The 14,776-nt window shown below is 40.4% G+C and overlaps 1 long non-coding RNA gene across 1 annotated transcript; it reads left to right on the top strand.

Annotated features, from left to right (window-relative positions):
- The first annotated feature begins 10,888 nt into the window (after positions 1-10,888).
- Positions 10,889-12,633, top strand: LOC136010490 (uncharacterized). The gene is made up of 2 exons (XR_010610892.1): positions 10,889-11,225; positions 11,598-12,633. It is a non-coding gene; the product is annotated as an uncharacterized LOC136010490 (long non-coding RNA).
- Positions 12,634-14,776: the final 2,143 nt, after the last annotated feature.

The following is a 14,776-nucleotide window of genomic DNA, read 5'->3' as shown; positions in this document are numbered from 1 at the left end:
AACTCTGACTGCATGTCTTTCCTAGCTGTCTTTTCCTCCTCCACTGTCACTATTTCATTTATGTATACAAAGATTCCTAGATCAAATACAGATCACTCAACATACTGACATTCTCAAGAGCTGACTATGAACTCTGATTATCACGGAAAATTTCTCCTAAAACAAGTATCAAACAGTCTATTTTCTCTTCTCAGCCAGCATAGTCCTGACATGTGGAACTTCCCCATGCTCAGCCACTGGACAATGCTGTGGCATAAGGAGACGGTGAGTCACTGCTCAGAGCTGTGAGTTTCTGCAGGTGTGCTGCATAGGCAGGGAAAGGTGAACTCATAGCTAAGAGAATCTATGATGTTATAGGCAATGGTCAAGCACTACAAAGCCCAGCATACTAGTTACATACAAAGCAATGGCATGTCCTCAGTCCCCAGAAATGATTTAGGACTGCTCAGAACATTTCAGAGGACAATGCAACCAAACAGCACAACCCTTCAAGTACACAAGTGGTGGCAACTGCACAATCAAAAACCAACAACAGTTGGGTAAAGAAACTCTTGCTTTTATCTGCTCAGCTAATAGGAAGGTGGCATGGAATGATTTTGTTTTACCCCAGTTCAGGCAGATTCTCACTGCATTTGGTTATGAAATTCTACAAGGCAAGAGGAGAAAATACTAGTAACAAGCCTGTCACCAAAGTCAGTGTAAGGAAAAAAAGACTGCTGTGAGGGGCCACTGAAAGCAGGCACTAAGACTGCAACTGGGGAAAGGATAGGGAGAGGATGCTTGCAGAAATACCCTTATGAGTGATCGGGAAGAAAAGGCCATCTAGTTGGTGCCTGTTCTGAAGGATTCAATGTCATCAAGGAAGAAAGCAGAGAAGGAGAGAAATAAATCAGTATGAAGTTCTTTTGGGAAAGCAGTGAACAGAGGGGGTGCCTCTGTTTGGCAGCCCCAGGACACTTGCAGCCCTGGCTCGGATTGTGTGGATATGTTTTTGACTTGTCCTGGTCAGCAGATTAATGGCATTAACGAAGTTTCCATTAGCATCAGAGATTGGGGAGGAGGGTGAAGAGACAAAGGCGTCCAAGCGGAAAGCCACATGACTGCAGAATTGATAAGGCTAAAGATGAAACGGAGCTTCATTGGCATAAGAGAGGCCAGGAAATGCCACTACAAATTAGCCCCAGGCCTCATTTCTTTTCCCTTCATTATCCAAACCCCTTCAGGAGAAGAATGGAGGAGGTTATGACCCTCTCCCAACACACACATACACAGATATTGAGTGAGTCTCTCTCAATGAACATAGACATGGGCATATCTGTGTGTGTCTAAGGGTCTGTGTGTGTGGCATATTTGTGTCTAGGCAAAGCTGTATTACTATATTAAGTATTACAAAAACATACTTGTATTTACATCAGTATGTATCTACCTATCTGTATAAATAAGGACATGTGTTCTCATATCTACAACCTTTGCAGCTAAACCATCTAATTTTTTTTTTCAGATTGGTGAGCTTTTACTGAAAGCAATACCATTGACAACAAAGACCTTGCACGATGCAGTGAAGGTTCCAGCACCTGAACATGCTACATGTGTCCACAGTAACTCATATATGACTTACACAGTTACTGGGCATATCTAAGTTCCTACATACATATTTTCCTGCAGGCCTACCCTTGTACCTGCTTCTGAAGGCCTATATACAGGGTGTTCTCTGGAGGCGCCTACACCTTTCCTCATGTATCTGTGCGCATATCCTCCATGTGTGCTTTTGTATTCCACCAGTTACATAGTTGCTTGTCCCTGTGTCCCAGCTGGGTCTCTTCTGTGCCTAAAGGCCTTTTTCAGAAGTCTGAATGCATCAAAAAAGTTCTGGTCTGCACATGTGCTCCTCTGTGTCTGTCTGTTTGTGTACCTTTGAATACATGTGCATGGGAATACATGTTTCCGCAGTTGTGAAACTTTTTCTGTAAATTACATGTAAACTATTCTGTGTAAAACTGGCCAAGTTTTGCTGCCTGTCCCTGTACACATAATTTTTGAGTATATATAAAAACTTCTATTTGTTGCGATTGACTACTTATTGCACACAAAAATCAATTATATAGGTAAATATAACAGTGAATACTGAGAAGTATTTGTCTTAAGAAACACACAAATTCCATTATACAGGCATGAGAACTAGCTAAAGAGAGAATGGAACAGAGGATGAGATCCATTTTAGCCAGACACTCATATCCAGCAAATTTAGGGTGAGGAAGATTATTTCCTGCATAGATTAAAGAATAACATTTCTCCAAGCCTAATGACATCTATGTGTTGTTAGTAGGAAAGGTAGGTTCTCTTCAAAGAGACTGTTAGCCATAGGGTACTAACACAAGACACAACTTTGCCTAGGGGTAAACAAGAAAACAACCTCCTTCTGCGTTTGGAAAACAAAAAGAGGAGAGGAAAAAAGCCGGGGAAGGATGTGTAAATGGAGCATTGTGCAATAGTGCTCTGTTATGTGAGCTGTATGTGACAATAGCCCTGAAACCCTATGCGAGCAAACCCATAAAAGAGGTCACTGTCTCTTTAATTAAAGCTCCCTGGTTTGAGGTTAAAAACAAACCCGGTGTTTTATGGCCAGGTGTGCGTGTGAAAGAGATGGGAACCCGATCCCCAGCCCACTGGCAGAGCAGCAGAGAGGAGATAAGGGAGAAAAGCTTTTTATTAAGGTGTTGCTTGAATACTGCACCAGGCAAGGCAAACGCTGGAGAAGCAGGACACACAAGCCCCATGGGACCAAGGCTGCAGCAGGGCAGCACCAGGCAACGTGAATGCGGGAGAGGCAGGAGAAGCCTCCAGGACCAAGCCTTACAAACCATCAGGAACAGGAAAAGATCTAGAAGCGTCACCTGAAGAGGAAACACGAAAAGCACCAAGAAGGTATGAGGAAAATAGCAACCTTTACTAATCTCTAAGACCTACAGAGGCAAGGAAAACAATGACGGCGTGGTATCTCTCAGTTAGCAAACAACAGAGGAGAAACAGCAACTATAGAGCCCTTGTTGGGAGGGCTTGAGAGGGGCCAACCCTTCGTTAAGCAGTCTGCAGGCAAGAGCCGCATATTGCTGGTGGAAACAACAGGGCCCAGGCTGCTCCTAGCACCTAAAAAATGCCAAACCAAGACAAGAAGCAGAGAGGTTGCACTCTCTTCTGGGCCCTTCCTGTCAGTGACATACATATTGCTCCAGATATTCAAGCCCATGACACCATTACTGACAGCAAATCACACCTGGAAACTGGGGCTTCCATATGCCATATGATCTATTCTATCTTTAGGTCTCACTTCTAAAGTACCTGTCACTAGAATATTGAACTCTAATGAAGTGCCTATATCCCACGGGTCAATTTGGTTACAGGTCCTTTCTTCTCCAGCTGTCAGTTCCTATCCCTAAAACTTATCAACAAGGAAAACTCACCAATCAGTCTTCTCTTGTACCAGCACCAAGAGCTCCAAATGTCAACTTGAAACAGGAGACAATTCAGAACCAAGTCCCTGGGCTGCAGGCCACAGTCTGTCCTGGGTAGAAACATAGTGCAAGCCATATATAACACCGTCTCTGGGCACTTGAAACAATGTGCTTTGAAACACAATCTGAATTCCAAGTTCAGCATTGCCATGATTATCCCAAAAGTTGAAGTGACACTTATGAGATCCTCAGCAAACAGATTTGCTACAGTAATTACTAAAAGAAAGCAGAAATGTAACATAGAACAAAAAATTTTGTGAACCTCCCATCTCATTACACAGCAACAAAACATGTTCCTGATGTGCTGTAGTATGAACAAATGTGTGTGATTTTTCCCTAAAATTGTTTTAATTTTTATTTTTCTTGAAGAAAATGCACACACTATTTTAATACATACAATCAGAAGACAGTAGAAGGTCAGCACATTATTTACTGCATTAAGTGAAAATCAGAGATGTATGGATGGGAAAAGCAAGATAAGACAGGCAGAACAACAAAAAGGCCAGAGGAGAGAGCCAACTGCAAATGCAGAGTGATATTTTGCTCACATTTATCAGTCTTCTGCTGTGAACTTGAAGTTTATTTGCATATGATATTAAATATCCTATCTCTAAGCTATAGGCAGTGAAATTAAGGGACAGAGAGGAAGTTTGACTACCACAGAATTAGGAACAAAACCAGAGTCTCAGCCTTGTTTAAGAAAAAGAACAGGTGATCACTCCAGGAAACTTCCAGCAGCACTTTCTGCATTTCTTGAGACTTTCTGCCACAGAAAGATGCCCTTTTTCAAAACATACCAATTACTATGTTTGATTCTGTGTAACTGGGTGAAATGCTACAGCCTATGCTATATGGCAGGCCACAGTATACAAGCTAATAGTCCCTCTGAGTTTGAAAACTATGAAAACTGAAGACAAAATTAATCCCTTGTGTAAATCCACTGGAATAAACTGAATTTTGCCAGGAATGCATTTAAACCAGTTATGGCAACCTGTTTGCTAACAGAAGAGAGATAAGGCTCTGACCTACAGTTCTACCATTTTTATTCCCTTGCAGTGCACACAATTCTCTCACATATTCCCACAGCTATGACTGCCCCTCTTCTTTTTACACCCGCTACTGAGTTTGACTTGTAATTCCCAAACTAGTGGCTCAAATTGATTGGTGTAGCTCGCTTACTGTAACATTAAACTACAACTGAATTTACCCCTTTCCAGTTTCAGTTTGTCTTTATCAAACAGTGCGTAACAGTGTGAGCTGACGAGTATTCTGTATATAGAACAGCTCAGAAGTAAGAACACAGAAGAGTAGAACAAAGATTTGTTTATCTAAGATGGAATGATTGAGCAAGCACCTAAAATGTACATTTACATTGACTGCAGATTTCTGTCAGAATTGTCTATGTCAGCCTAGAATTAATTTTCTGAAAATCCAAACCATTCAGTTTGATATGCCAATAGGAAATGTATATCCCTTTAAACTCACAGCTTTGACAATTTCTTAACAGTTTTTTTTTTTTTTAATTAAAAAGACAACGACACTAAATGCAAAAATTTCAGGCCTAAGGAAAAAAAAAAAAAAAGTTTTAAACTAGAATAATAATCCTCCCACTTTTTTGGTGCTGCAAACAAACCAACAGGCCAAGTTACTGGGAATATCCTACTTCAACATCTAAAACTCCACCTGGTTTTCCTTGGGCTGAATTTACTTACTTTGCTCACTCTTACTAACACTCACTCACTGCCCCTAACATTGAAGCAAAGTGAGTGGAACCTGAGTACTGATGAGTACCAGTTAACAGGGATAACCACTTCCATTTATTTTGCGCCTGTGTAAATAGTCACATAAAGCACAGGACTTGTGTTTATAGTCCCCTGCTGAGTCAGAGCATTGCCAGCATCTGCTTCATGACTGATGCTGAGTCTCCTACAACAAGATTTTAGTAGCAAGGGCAAGTTGCTTCCTTGTTTGGCTTGGGGTGGGGTTTGGAGTTTTTTGGGGTCTTTTTTTGTTTGGGTTTTTTCTCTGCACAACTTCCAGCTTTGCTTCTTGCCTTTTTCACCCTCCTCCCCAGTTTGAACCAAATGCTATCTCCCGTCAGTACAACAGGATTAACTTTTACATATTTTCAGTACTTTTCTTGATTTAGAATTTAAATGCAGGTTGATGGCACAGTTTGGAGCAGATCATCAGCCAGATCTCACGGACTTGAGTAAAGTTATGCTGATTTACACCAACAAACGTAAAAGCTAGGTACAAATCTTATTGCCTCCCCCTCTCCCCTCATTACTAAAGTGATTAAAGAAGCAATACAGGTTGCACAAGACACAGCTGCAAAAGCAGCAGCTTCCCCATACTTTGTTTACCAGGAGCTATAGTTACTTGGAGTTTTTTACATGTTTTTCAAGAGGAAAAAATGTAGATTCAGAGCAACAAAACATTTTTCAGAGAGCAAACATTTCTGACAAGCTACACTAACACATAATGAAATCAGTATTTTTAAGTTCATGTGAAAAATTCCATTTTTTCACATGAACTTATTATTTTAATATGAATATTCATAATTTTAATACCAAGAAACAGGTTTTTATATTAAAAATATTCCCTATACTAAGGGGTTTTTTTAAAGTTGACAGTTTAAGATCATCAAAATCTTAAATTCTCTCCGCAGACCCCAACCAGTGCTTGAGGTTTTCTCCCACTGCGATTGAATACAAGGAGCTCTCATTTTCTCATTGCTCAAGAAGGAACAATTTCTCAGAATTTAGAATTTTACCATCCAGATTTACCAACGCTTTATCCAACACTGCCCTCACTTACCAAGGCCTCAAAAAGCAGGAAAGTTTCCTGATGTATTTTGATACTGTAAGCTCAGAGGCACACAACAGCTGTAAAGTTGTCCCTAATTTATAGCTGGCCAATCTTTAGCATTTCAGGATTTTTCTAAAAAGACATCTGTATAAATTCCCTAATGAAATTACAGGGACACAGTAGAGTAATACACTAAAACTGGATTGGATACTAGAGACTGATTTAAACTTTGAAAGTATCCTGACTACCACAGTCATAGGGTCTTAACTTTCTTTTTTCTAGCATCATCCTGAAATTGAGAGGTTTGCTTAGACATTCTTTGCTTAAGGCTCTGAGAAGGGAAGACATATCCTTGGGATTAAAGGTATCTATGAGGCTGCAATATAAATTCAAATCCAAACTCAGCTCCAATTCTCCAACAGTAAACAAACCATTTGCTTTGTTCCTCAATTTCCCTTATCTCAGGTGTTTTATTTTTTTTTTTAATCAGCCCTACCCCAATAATTTTTAATTCTTACAAAGATCTTGCCATGTGCTTCTCAAGTGCAATACTCTGTGTTTCTATGGATCATTCTAGATGCTCCCATAAAGTAACTAAGAGTAGTAATAACATTTAGAAATACATACATACACAGCTTCCTGAATCAGAAAGAGCTATAAACTGGTATAGTGTGGTGGAAAAAGGGAGTAAAAAAAAAAAGGGGGGGGGGGGGGAAGTGCAGAAGTGGTGGTAAAGCACAGCATGAGAAAAGTAAGAAGAGAATGAAGAACAGGCTGAATGCGAGTCTCATGAGAGCAAAGAAGGTTCACGCCTCCTACAAAATAGCCCTAGTTAGCTTCCAAACTGGAGTGATCCAAGAACTCCGCTTACTTTCATGAAAAGATTCTCTCTCCTTATTGCAAACTGTTCACATTATGAACACGGGGGTAAAATGGTTAAGATTATTTTTTTCTATTAGTGCTTTGATATAGCTAACAATCAGTCTGTGGAAGTGCCAAGACAAAACAGCAGTGAAATATCCTTCTAATAGAGGAGGGTGAGATAATGAAACAAAGAAGTATTAGAAGACCCTTGCAGATAAAAAATAATATACATGCATGGATGTGTTTTGCTGTTTTTCCTACCCTGCATCATACGACTGAAAAAGATTAAGGCAAGAGGAAAACAAGGTAGAAACTAACAATCTCTTGCATACAATTAGAAGTAAGGCTCTGGTATTTGGGACTACAGACCAATGAAATCCAGTGGAAGAATCAGGGAACTTCACATACTCTGGAGAACACAAGACTGGCTACATTTACTCTAAGCAAGGCATCTCTACTGCAGTGGTGGCTCCAAACCCTCGTGTCAGCCAGCTCACAGACCAGGCTGGCATGTCCCACAGCTCTTTACCTACTGGTGTGCCTACCTGCCTCCACAGAAAAACTAGGGGGAACTGGTGTATGCTCATGCCTCAGCCCTCCCTTCCAAATGGGACAAAGGCACAAATGAGACACGCTTGGACTCTGAAGCATTTCTTCAGCTTGCACATATCCATAGCAAAGAAACCTGAGATAACAGAGAGTGGCTCAAAGACGCTTGTCAGAGAGGCTACAAAACAAACCAACTTATTCTTAAATCAGTCACAAACAACCCCACCAAAATATCAGTATCACTTTGCTGCTAGAAAATAGTGTTTGTTAACTTCAGCCACTGACGATCAGTTCCAGACTCTAAGTTCCCCTCTTCACTGCTTGTCCCTATGAAATAAAACTAATATAGTATCCCTCCACCAGAAGCTGACACACCATCTCCTTCCACAAACCTTTTACCCTAGAAACATTACAAAGATTCCCCTCTACATTTTGTCCAAGAAAGTGAAACAAGAATAAAATAAAAGCAGAGACAGCACTAGGAAGTGACAGGCATTCACCAGTTCTGTGCTATAGCTAGTGCACAACACTGATACCCTGAAACTCTTCAGATCTAGATAAAGACCTGGAGAAGTCAATACACAGATGATCCTGCACTGCTTCTATGCAAGGGAAAGAATGGCTGGTCTAATATCCCTTTTTACATCTCTCGTTCCCCACTCCTTGCCTGATCCCATATATCCTGTGTTCTTTCAATTATTTAATTTCACAAACTATATGAAATGGAGTGAGACAACCATAAACAGGATTTAAAGGCAACATTGACTGAAATTTCCAGAGAGCCAGGCTTCCACTCCCAGTGTCCACCACTGGCTTTTTGACAGCACTAACAGCTCTTGTCCATGCTAGTACAAGTCCTAACAAGCCTGCTCTCCTAATAACCCAGTCTCCCTTTTCCTCTGTTCCTACCTCCTAGTTCTGCTACTTCTCTCCTACCCCCAGTTTTTTCTCATTCCTCCCTGTGTCTTTCCTCTGCTTCTCTTTCCCCTCTCCCCCATTTCCATTCCAAAAGTTCCAACTTAAAAGCATTGCCTGGAGCAAGATCACATCTCCAATAAGAAAGGCAACTTCATTACAGTTTAACATAAAAAGATCAGCTGATATCGACCCATAATTTGGACAAGTGCCATGCTATTGACAGGAAGACAAAATAAGTTAGAATGGCCATGTTTCAAAAATTCTGTATGTACACTCAATCACTAGAACAGAAATTGCAGCCGGGTATATAATAACACAGCCGTGTTCTCTATTTCCCCTGTAGATCAATGCTAATATGAGGAAGGCCATGGAAGATGGATGTTGCCGATAGAAAAGCTTGAAATTCCAGGTTAGGACTTGGGTGGCTTCATGGATAAAAAAGTGTGTGTGCAATGGCAGCGGAATTTAAATACAAAAGACCAAACTCCTTCCTTACTACCTAAGAATGCTCTACTTCAAAGTAGTCACTTCTACATTTAAATTGAAGTTAGGGAAAACAGAGACTGACCGTAGGGATTTTAGTTCACATAGCTAGAGACCCCAGCTGGATTACTTAGTGGGATGAGACAACCACAGGACAATACACTTCACATATTCATAGATACACTGAAAGATATATGTGAGCTTTCTGTACATTACTGAACAATCACTCTGCTAGAAGGTAACTTTTCCAGATAGTAGATGATGGCAGGAGAGACAGAATATTTCTTTCCTTTGCTTTTTACTAGAAACCATTTTGCAAGGCTACCAAGTGCCACAAAATTTCTAGCCCACACTGGTTCTGTTTCACTAGTAAGGTTTATGACCCCCACATAACACATGCTTAAGCTGGTCATCAAGGAGCAAATACAGGAACTTCAGCAGTAAAAATACAATCCTCTGTCATGTGAGCTAACTCAAACAGATATTTACTGTAACAGATATTTATTCTTTGTACAGACCAATAGGTACAGAGAATTAAACAGACAAACAAGGCATTATACTTGCACTTTGCCAAGAGCAATTTTCTACTGTACCAAGGCTGGATCCAATCACAGTTCACATAGGAGGGCTGCAGAAGACTACATGCCACCAAAGCACTGCTGGAAGTCAGCACTCCAAAAAAACTCAGCTGTGCGACATGCACCTCTACCATTCCTGTCTAAAAAAACTCCTGTAGCTAATAGCAGCCAAGATCTTATTTTCTCTAGAAGCCTGCTGTTTGAGACCAACAGAACTCACTTAGCAATGCATCATACACTATTCCTGATTATGCAGGAATACCAAGTAATTGAAGAGAAATAATACTCATCCACGACTAGGATTTTTACCAGGATGTATCCATTCCTGTTTCCTCCAGATTGATATGTATTCATCTTCAAGGCTGAGGACTACAAGCCACACGGTTAACTTAAAACTCTGATGTTGCACTGGTAAATCATTTCATATAAACAATATTTATTTATCTTTCTCTGCTTTCACTAGCCCCATTCAGAAAGCTTCTTCAGTTACTTTAAATCAACATGTTCAAGTTGTTAACATTACATTGCACAAACAGTATTTTTTAAAAGACATATAGTGTGGGTCATTCAGTGTGTTCACTTTCAAATGGTTCAGTAAAGCAGGCTCACTTCCCAGAAAAGATGCTGCCCCATCAAAACTTCAGTTATTTCAGCCTTGATCTAAATCCAGATTCCACAACTAGCCTTTTATCTTGACAGCAAGCCAAACCTTTCTTCAGATACCCCTACATTTTCTGAACTGCACAAAAACCCATGCTGAGGGTTGTGACTCATGCCCATTATTAGTCAGATTATAGACTATTTTGATGTCTGGTTCTCAGTACAATGCTTCAGTGTTTAAGATACAGATAGGAATTGTGAAAAATGGGGCTGTTAACCCAAATTTTATCATCACAGACTTTTACAAACCTACCTGCAGAGGGTCTCTACCAGCAGAAATGCTGTAAGAGCCCCAGGTCTTCAGATCATCCTTAAACTCTCATGAAATCCCCTCCAGAGAGCTACAACTGCCCTTTCACCTAGCTCTTCCTCCTTCCTTCTGAGCCCATCTGGCTAACAGGTCAGAAGTGAGGACACCTGTGCATAAAGCCATTGAAGCTGGGAGATTATTTGCTAACTCTGGAGGTTTAGTTCTCATCTGAAGCACCTGCTGTGGCCCTGAATCTACTACCGGTGGCCCCTGATTCACCTTTTAGCTATTTGTTCTGTTAGCGTCATTGGAGGGGTATGTAATGCAAGGAGCACGGCCTGTCTCCCCCCACACGTGGCTTTCCGAGAACCGACGCTCCTAGCCTTCTCCACCGGCTTGCTGCAGAGTTGCAAAGCTCCTACTGCGGCCTCAGAGCGGCATCTAGTGCTCAGTCACGGCACTGCTCTTCATCAAGACGCCTCAGCAGCTCCCCTGCTCTGCCACTGCTCCTGCACAGATAGTCCACCCGCTGCCCGCAAACCAGGGTCAAGGACTCGGTCTTGGACAGCAAGCAAAATAACTCGGCTACCAGGAAAGGAAGTGAGTACGCTTTTCCCAAACTGCAGGATTAACTGATCCCATTGGTAAGCAATCAGCAGTACAGTAAAATAAAAAAAGGCAATAAACTTACCCCTCTTGTTAACCAAACTGTGCTATACGAAGAGGATAATTTCTATAATAAAGCCCAAACCAAAAGAGGGCAAGTTGTATTTAACAGCGTTCACTCTCCACTGGGCACCTGTTACAGGAGTTTTACTAACATGTACCTATGGAAAGCTGACTGAAATTACTACACATTTCTTCAAAGGCCTGTTCTCACATACTGCAGCTTCTGTTCACTGCTGCTCGCAACAGATTTGTCTCTTAACCCTAATTTTTCAAACTCATTTTTCCTATTCTTCTCTGTGCCAGTCAAATCTAAAAAGCAGAACCCTCCAAGAGAAGAGCAGCAAAAGAAGACAAAGAACCTGATGCACAGCCAGAACATATTTTCCAGATACCAGAAATAAGAGCCATCAGAATATGAAAGACACAAATTGGTGGAACTCTTGAAGGAACGAACTCCAGAAGGCAGCATCTTTTAAAAAAAAAAAAAAAAAAAAAAAAAGTTAATTTTTATTCTGTGATTTACTGAAGTATTATTTATTGTGTTCAATTTAATCAGAATGTTCTGCAGGCAGGTACATTATCCCAGCCTAGTACATTTCCTCTTTTCAGTCTGCCAGAGATGAAGTGGTTGGGTATATTAAAGAAAGGCTACATAATTACATGAGAAGTGTGTAGCTTTTTAATACACTTTCCAGTAGCAGATCTCTAAGTGTTTTCAGAAAAAAAAGGACAAATGTTGCTTGTCTTCCTTTGTCAATCTGTGAAATGAGGACAAATACCTAAAGACTGAGGAGGTGAGGCTCAGAACCCAAATGTCCTGAGCTCTTCCCAGTACAGATTTTTACCATTAAATCCAAACAAAAGAAACACATCTGAACAAAAGAAATCAGAGACAGCAGTAAGACGGAGTGCTTAAATTATGTTCTGATCCTCTCCATATTTTAGTTCTGCCAACTGCAAAAGTCAGGCATTTGTTATATAAATTCAGAGATGTGTTCAAATATAGCTAGATATGGCCCCTTATTTTCCAGTTCTTAAAATCCCTTTAAATTAGGGAAAGTCTTCTTCATGTTTGAATGTTGCCTGTTACCTGCTACAAAAAATAGAAGATGAAAATATCTTTCATGTATGACAGATCCTGTCAATATTTTATCTGTAATACACATGACAAACTAACAAGCTTCCAATAAATTAAACTGAAAACACTTTGGCCTTGGCCTGGCAAACTGTCCAATACCTACATTGGACATGGCTGAGAAGAAGTACTGTTGGATCAGAAAGTTCTTGGCCGTAGGTTACGCATTCACAGCTAAAATGCAAGAAATCACAACATTTTAAAGCTCAGAAAAGCTCTTCAATGTAGAGCACAGCACACTGATATGATCTGCACCCAGGAAAACCATATCCAAGAATTCAGCAGTCTAAAAGCTCCTCATAGCTGTCAGATCATCCAAAATTCTCAGAAGTTTTTTGCTGGGAAGTTTTTTGCTATTACTACCAACTTTGGAATTACTTCTTCCACTGGCTTAAGTATATCACCATCCTATATAACAGCATCAAGGGTCTTTTGCAGAACAAAACCCTCTTCGGGGCTCTTCAGTAGCATCTTCTTATTGCTTCTTTACAGTTGGCCAAACTGAAGGAGCAGCTCAAGACACCCTGGCCCCTTATAGACTGGCTTAGCCCAACGTGTAATCAGAGACTGGAAAAACCCTTTGCTCACCTTTTCTATTTTTTTCCCCCTCCAACAAACACTTCCAAGTAGCCCACTTCTAACTGTAGGATGAGTCAGGGAATACAAATTCCTGATTCCTTTTGCTGGCTCTGACACAGAATTTTTGGAAAAATCCATCATCTTTCTGTGCTCCAGCCTACTGTATATAAAATTATAAACCACAAATGTAAAGCACACTGAGTTCCCTGACAGAATTATGACAAATTATTCACTTACTTGTTATTAATGTACTTTGCTATTTATTTTTAGACGAATTGCCCATTTCTCTGTCACAAAAAGAATAAGTTTTTATACCTGTGAACACTACAAAGCTAAATAAGTCACAATACAGGAATGAAACAGACCCTTTTGTCACAGACAGCCTCAGAATTGTCTGTCATTTGACTAGAAGACCTTTGTAGCTGTGATAAGATGTACATGTAGCAGTAAGAAACCAAGGAAATATTCGTGTAGAATTTTTCCTGTTATCAAGGAGGAGTAAAGACAAAAAGACTCTAATAAATCTAATTGTCACCTTGAGATGCAGATTAATTTACCTGTACGACTCTGAAATTGTAACAGTATTTTTCCCAGGAGCAATGGAAATAAACCACTTTTGGATTTCAAATTAAGCACATTTGTAATCAACTGCGAAACGAATATGAGAGTACCGCAACAGTATTTTCAGAGTTAATGACTTACGCTTCCAGTTGTCTGCCTTCTGTAATATACCCAGCAGAGGGCTCCACGACCCCAGTCTTGCTCGTTGTCCTGAAAAGCAGCAATCCCCCGAAGCGCCTGCAAAATTGGAATTGGAGAGTTGGAATCTCCTTGGCTGGAGCTGAAAATCTGGGAGCAGTGTGCGCTTTCAGAGGGGTATATAGAAGTTGTTTAAACTTCTGGAAAGCTCTGAGATTAAACACTCACTGCTATTTAGGGAAATAAAGATTTTGTTCTCAAAATACACTTATTCTAAATTGCAAAACCTGGTGTCTCTAGAGGATTGAAGATAAACCACAATTAAAATGCAGTTTGGTTTAATACGAATGAAAGCAGTGGACAAAAATTAAAGCTATGCTCTCATATTCGAGTCATAACAACAGGAAAGGGAAAATATTTTGAACAGTCTCAAGGACGCATACAAACTTGCGATAGAATTAACTATAAAATGGGAAATAAAGATGGAATATCAAAAAGCGCACACCACAAATGAGTATTTTCTTCAGATTAAGCCCCATCACTGAAGCTTTTCAAAGCCAGAGCATGCAAAAACTGCAGAATACCCAGCATAGGAAACATGCCTGCATTAAGTAGGGGGCAAAACCAAGTGGAAAGGATGCCTTTTTGTTCTCTAATTTAAAAGCAAATATAAAACAGAAGCACATGTAACAGTAAAATTACTCACATACAAATATCATCTACCCACATATTAAAATGCCACAGAACAAACTTATGTCAAATACATTATGCAACAAGGAGTTAATAATAAGCTAGAGAAAGAACAATTTTCCTCTGGCTTCAACACACTTGCATTATTCATCACACACAAATCGGAGAGAATGTGAATCCCATCAAATAACGAGATGGTGCGTGAAGCTCCCTGGTTCGCAGCAGCCTGTGACTGACAGGTATAAGGACTCTCCAAGAGCCACTTCCTGCGCTGTCACTCCTTCCACCCGGACCCTGCGGGAAGGGTGTGTTTTGTGTGTTTGTTTAGGGAATCCCTGGGGAGTTTTTGTTGAGCTTTAGGTCAAACCCCTCTGACTTT

This window comes from Lathamus discolor, chromosome 3, assembly GCF_037157495.1.
Source record: "Lathamus discolor isolate bLatDis1 chromosome 3, bLatDis1.hap1, whole genome shotgun sequence".
In the NCBI taxonomy this organism is placed as follows: Eukaryota; Metazoa; Chordata; class Aves; order Psittaciformes; family Psittacidae; genus Lathamus; species Lathamus discolor.
Note: the sequence above shows the minus strand (reverse complement) of the source record. Positions and strands in the feature narration are given on the sequence as shown.